This window comes from Choloepus didactylus, chromosome 10 (genome assembly GCF_015220235.1).
Source record: "Choloepus didactylus isolate mChoDid1 chromosome 10, mChoDid1.pri, whole genome shotgun sequence".
Taxonomy (NCBI): domain Eukaryota; kingdom Metazoa; phylum Chordata; class Mammalia; order Pilosa; family Megalonychidae; genus Choloepus; species Choloepus didactylus.
The window spans coordinates 10,000,722-10,007,624 of NC_051316.1; the positions used below are offsets into that span (position 1 = coordinate 10,000,722).

General features: G+C 38.6%; 1 pseudogene; it reads left to right on the forward strand.

The window, feature by feature from the left end:
* The first annotated feature begins 5,759 nt into the window (after nt 1-5,759).
* LOC119505221 lies at nt 5,760-6,384 on the forward strand (annotated as a pseudogene).
* The last annotated feature ends 519 nt before the right edge of the window (nt 6,385-6,903 follow it).

Below are 6,903 nucleotides of genomic sequence, written 5' to 3' on the forward strand. Positions count from 1 at the left end.
ACAACTATATGATGCTGTGAACAACTGATTGTACACTTTGAATGATTGTATGTTATGTGATTGTATTTCAATAAAATAGCATAAAAAAGTGAAGGACAGTTTAAAATATTCACAGATAAACAGAAACTGAAAGAGTTCATTAACAAGATACTTGCCACATAAGAAACACTAAAGGAATATCTGTAGGCTGAAAGGAAAACACAGGAAAGAGGCTTGGAGAGTGTAGAAATGAAGATTATCAGTAAGGGTAGCTAAAAGGGAAGAAAAGAGAGACAAAAATAAGGTATGACATGCAAAAACCAAAGGATAAGATGGTTGAAGTAAGTACTGTCTTTAGAACAATAAGATTGAATGTTAATGGAGTAAACTCCCCAATCAAAAGACACAGATTGACAGAAGGGAAAAAAAATATATGATCCTTCTACATACTGTCTACAGGAGACTCACCTCAGACCCAAGGACATAGATAGGTTGAAAGTGAAAGGTTGGTAGAAGATATTCCACACATATAGAACAAAATAGAATTTAACTGCAAACTGTTATAAGAGACAAAGAAAGACATTATATATTACTAAAAGGGACAATCCACTAGTAAGAAAAAACAATCATGCACCTAACCAGGGTGCCAAAAATACATGAGGTAAATACTGGCAAAACTGTAAGGAAAAATAGATGTTGCTACAATAGTAGTGGGAGACTTCAACACACAATTCTTTTCAATAGAGAGAACATCTAAACAGAGGATCAGTCAGGAAACAGGGAACCTAATAACATGGTAAGTGAACTAGACCTGACAAATATATACAGAACATGGCACCCCAAAACAGCAGGATATTCATTCATCTCGAGTGCTCATGGATCATTCTCCAGGATAGACCACATGACTTGGGTCACAAGCTAAGTCTCAATAAATTTAAGAAGATTGAAATTACACATGTTCTGGTTTGCTAATGCTGCCGTTTTGCAAATGGATTGGCTTTTACAAAAGGGATTTATTTGGTTACAAAGTTACAGTCTTAAGGCCATATAGTGTCCAAGGTAAGGCATCAACAATAGGGTACCTTCACTGGAGAAAAGCCATTGGCATCTGGAAAACCTCTGTTAGCTGGGAAGGCATGTGGCTGGTGTCTGCTTGCTCCCAGGTTGTTTCAAAATGGCATTCTCCAAAATATCAGCAGCAGTTTTCAATGGCCATCTTCAAAATGTCTCTCAGCTGCAACACTAAGCTCCTTCTGTCTGCATGCTCTTAAAGGGCTCCAGTGATTTAATTAAGATGCACTCTGAATGGGTGGGGCCACACCTCATGGAAATAATCTAATCAAAGTTATTACCCATAGTCGGGTGGGTCACATCTCCATGGAAACAACCTAATCCAAAGATTCCAACCTAATCAACATTAATACATCTGCCCCCACAAGATTGCCTTGTTTTAGGGGACATAATACATCCAAACTAGCACACATTTCAATGTATAACTGAATGAATCTGGAAATCAGTAACAAGCAGAGAACTGGAAAATCCACAAATCTATGGAAGTTAAATAACACAGCCTTTGACAATCAGTGGGTCATAGAGGAAATTGTAAGGGAAATCAGTAAATATCTTGAGAAATATGAAAACAAGGACAAAACAATATATCAAAACTTATGGGATGCAGTGAAGGCAGTGTTAAGAGGGAAACTTATAGCCCTAAATACCTATATTAAGAAAGAAGAAAGAGCTAAACTCAAAGACCTAACTATACACCTGGAGGAACTAGAAAAGAATGGCAAACTAATCCCAAAGCAAGCACAAAGAAAGAAATAATAAACATTAGAGCAGAAAACAATTAAATTGAGAATAAGAAAAGAATGGAGAGAATTAACAAAAACAAAAGTTGGTTCTTTGAAAAGATCAATAAAATTGGCAAACCTTTAGCTAGATTGACAGAGACAAAAAGAGAGAATACTCAAGTAAATAAAATCACAAATGAAAGGAGGGATGTTACTGCTGACCCCACAGAAATAAAAAAGAGCATAAAAGGATACTATGAACAACTGTAGGCTCACAAAGTAGACAACCTAGATGAAATGAACAAATCCCTAGAAACACACACACAGTCTACACTGACTCTAGAAGAAATAGAAGTCCTCAACACACCAATTACAAGTAAAAAGATTCAATCAATCATCAAAAACCTCCCAAAAAAGAAAAGCCCTGGACCAGATGGCTTCACAGGTGAATTCCATCATCATTCCAAGAAGAATTAATACCAATCCTGCTCAAACTGCTCCAAAAAGTTGAAGATGAGTGTGCCAGTTTGGATATATTATATCCCTCTAAAAAAGCCATGATCTTTTAATCCAATCTTGTGGGATATTTACGTTAGTTTTTTCCCATGGAGATGTGACTCACTCAACTGTAGGTGAGTACTCTCATTAAATTATTTCCATAGCGTGTGGCCCCACCCATTCAATGTGGGTCTTGATTAGTTTACTGGAGTCCTTTAAAAAGAGAGCTCCAGGCCCAGACACTTGCTGACACTGATGCTTAGACACACTTGAAGATGCAGACAGAAGGATGTTTAGCTAATAGATGAAGCCCAGAGTTTGCTCCAGGATATGCTAAGACAGGACTCCCAGGCACTTAGAAATGTCCAGGGAGAAAGAACCAAGAACGCACAGGAGCTGAGAGAGGAGCTGGAACACAACCCAGGATCTGCAGATGCCAGCCATGTGCCTTCCAGCTGACAGAGGTTTCCAGACACCAATGGCCTTTCTTCAGTGAAGGTATATCCAATTCTTGATGTCTTACCTTGAACACTTTATGGCCTTAGGACTGTAACTTTGTAACCAAATAAAACCCCCTTTATAAAAGCCAATCCATTTCTGGTATTTTGCAAAATGGCAGCATTGGCAAACTAGAACAAAGAGGGAACACTACCTTACTCTTTCAATGAGGCCAACATGATGTTGGCCTAATACCAAAGCCAGATAAAGATACCACAAGAAAAGAAAATTACAGACCATTTTCTCTTATGAATACAAATGCAAAAATCCTCAACAAAATGCTTGCAAATCAAATCCAACAGCACATTAATAGAATTATACTCCATGCCCAACTAGGATTTGTGTTTATGTACCCAAGCAATGAACAATCAGAAGAAGAAAGCAAGAAAAAAATCCTTTCACCATAGCAACTAAAAGAGTCAAATATCTATGAATAACTAACCAAAGGACTTATACACAGAAAACTACAAAATATTGCTAAAAGAAATCAAAGAAGATCTAAATAAATGGAAGCACATTCCATGTTCATGGATTGGAAGACAAAATATCATTAAGGTATAAATCACACCCAAAGCTATTTATAGATTCAATGCAATCACAATATCACACTCAAAATGCCAACAACCTTCTTTGCAGAAATGGAAAAGCCAGTCTTCAAATTTGTATGGTACAGTAAGGGGCCCTGTGCCAGTTTGAATGTATTGCATCCCCCAAAATGCCATTATCTTTGATGCAATCTTGTGTGGGCAGACATATCAGTGTTGTTCAGATTGTAATTCTTTGAGTGTTTCCATGGAGATGCAACCCACCCAACTGTGGATGACAACTCTGATTAGATAATTTCAATGGACATGTGATCCCACCCATTCAGGGTGGGTCTAAATTAAATCACTGGAGCATATAAATGAGCTGACAAACAGAAGGAACTCAGTGCAGCTGAGAGTGACATTTTGAAGAGGAGCCACAGCCAAGAGAGACACTTTGAAGAATGCACAGAATCTAAGAGAGTAGCTGCAGATGAGAGACAGTTTGAAGATGGCCACTGAAAGCAGACTCTTGCTCCAGAGAAGCTAAGAGAGGACAAACACCCCAAGAGCAACTAAGAGTGACATTTTTGAGGCACTGCAGCCTAGAGAGGAACGTCTTGGGAGAAAGCCATTTTGAAACCAGAACTTTGGAGCAGCTAACAGAGGTTTTCTGGACACCATTGGCTATCCTCCAGTGAAGGTACCCAAGTGTTAATGACTTATCTTGGACACTTTATGGCCTTAAGACTGTAACTTTGTAACCAAATAAACCCCTTTTATAAAAGCTGATCCATTTCTGGTGTTTTGCATTCTGGTAGCATTAGCAAACTAGAACAGGCCCCAAACAGCTAAAGCCATCTTGCAAAAGAAGAGGACTCACACTTCCCCATCTTAACACTTATTATAAAGCCACAGTAATCAAAATAGCATGATACTGGCACAAGGACAAACATATATACCAATGGAATTGAACTGATAGTTCAGAAATCAACCCTCATATTTATGGCCAAGTGATTTGTGACAAGAGGGGCAAAGACAACTCAACTGAGAAAAGGTAATCTCTTCAACAAATGGTGCTGAAAAACTGGATCTCCATTTGAAAAAAAAAGAATGCCTATTCATACCACATTCAAAAATCAACTTGAAATGGATCAAAGACCTAAATATAAAATAGATCTGTCAAACTCCTAGAAGAAAACATAGGGGAACATCTTCAGGACCTTGTGTTAGGCAATGGTTTCTTTGACTTATACCAAAAGCACAAGCAACAAAAGAAAAAAATAGATAAATGGGACTCCCTCAAAATTAAAAACTTATGTGCCTCAAAGAACTTTATCATGAAAGTAGAACTAGGAACCTACATAGTGGGAGAAAATATTTGGAAACCACATATCCAAGAAAAGTTTAATAACCAGGATATATAAAGAAATCCTTTCAACTCAACAACAACAAACCTTATCTAAAAATGGGCAGAAGACCTGAATAGACATCACCTCCAAGAGAATATTCAAATGACCAAAAACCACGTGAAAAGATGCTCAACATCATTAGCCGTCAGGGAAATGCAACTCAAAACCACAACGAGATACCATTTCACCCATTGAAATGGCTGCTGTTTAAAAAAATGGAAAATGACAAGTGTTGGCAAGGATGTGGAGAAATAACACTCGTTCATTGCTGGTGGGAATGAAAATGGTGCGGCCACTGTGAAAGACAGTTTGACTGCTCCTCAGAAAGCTAAGTATAGAATTACCACATGAATTACCCAGAATTGAAAGCAGGGACTCAAACAGATATTTTCACACTGATGTTCATAGCAGCATTATTCACAATAGCCAAAAGATGGAAGAAACTAAGTGTTCATCAAGCAATGAATGGATAAAAAAAGGTGGTATACATATGCAATGGAATATTATTCAGCTGTAAAAAGGAATGAAATCCTGATACATGTGACAACATGGATAAAACTTGAAGACATCATGTTGAGTGAAATTAGCCAGACACAGTAGGACAAATATTGTATGATCCCATTGATTTGAAATAATTAGAATGCACAAAGTCTTTGAGTCAGAATCTAGTATATAGGCAGAGGATGGGGTAGGGGTAGGGAATGGGAAGTTAAGGCTTAGGATGTACAGGGTTCATATTTGGAATGACAGAAATGTTTTGATAATTGATGGTGGTGATGGTAGCACAACAATTGTGAGTGCAATTAGCAACACTGAAACATATACCTGACTATGATTAACTGGGGAAATGTTAGATTGTACATATGGTAAGAATAAAGTATTTTTTTAAATCCATGGAACTACATTACACAAACAGCTAATCCTGCTGTTCTGTGTGTTCTTAGAGCATCAAGGGCACTGCAGAAGGGCCCCTCTAGCTGTGAGTCCAGGAGCCACACTGCTAGAGCGAGCCAGAGCTGGAGGAGCTGGGCAGGTGGTGGTGGTAATCATTAATAATGCCTTTCATCTTTGAGTGGATCTAGAAAGGCTTCAGCAGTGTGCTTCATTCCCCAGGACTCTACAAGAAATCTGGAAAACTTGGATTCTTGGGTTTGGCAATGTGGACAAAACCACTCTTCCACACATGCTCAAAGAAGACAGATTGGCCCAACACATTCCAACACTACATCTAACTTCAGAAGAGCTGACAATTTCTGGGATGACATTTACAACTTCCAATCTTGTTGGGCATGAGCAAGGACTTTGAAAAAATTATCTCCTGGCAATTAATGGGATTGTCTTTCAGGTGGACTGTGTAGATCATGCTCACCTTATGGAATCCAAAGTTGAGCTTAGTGCTTTAATGACTGAAGGAACAATATCCAGAGTGACAATCCTTATCTAAAGAGAACAGATGCAATCAGTGAAAAAATCTCCGTTGAGTTATTGGGACTTTAAGGACAGATCCTGGAAGGGAAATGTGACCCTTTCAGAGCTGAATACCCACCCCATGGAAGGTTCATTTGCCATCAGCTCCAGAGGCAAGGATATGGTGGGGGTTTCCACTGGCTTTCCCAGTATATTGACAGATGTGTGGACAGTGAAAATAAAAGAGTGATCCTATTCACAGCTTTCTCCTGAACTTTTCTAATAGAACATGGGAAGCTCTCCAACAATGTCTGGCATTGAGAAGCCAGACATGAAGAAGTCTCTGGTGAGCTCTCTCCTTGCCTATTGGTGACACATACTCTTCTCAACACTTCTGGGAGGTGACACTGCCCCACATGCTGGTGCAGGTCTGTATCCCAGGACTTGGAAACTGTCAGGATTTGCCAAGTAAGGCTGTGTGCCATCATGGGGCACCTGGAAAGAAAAACACATCTCACCACTGAGGTTGATTTCAAAGACAGTGATTCTATCTTTTTAAAGAAAGTGGTGTTAATGAAAACTGGTGCCCCTCCTAACTTTTTTTAAATTTAATTTATTGAGATTGTTCACATACCATACAACTATCCAAAGATCCAAAGTGTACAATCAATTTCCCCTGGTACCATCACACAGCTGTGCATCCATCACCACAATAAATTTTTTTTCCAATTTTTGGGACATTTTTATTACTCCAGAGAAGAAATAAAGACAAAAAAGAAACTCAAATCCTCC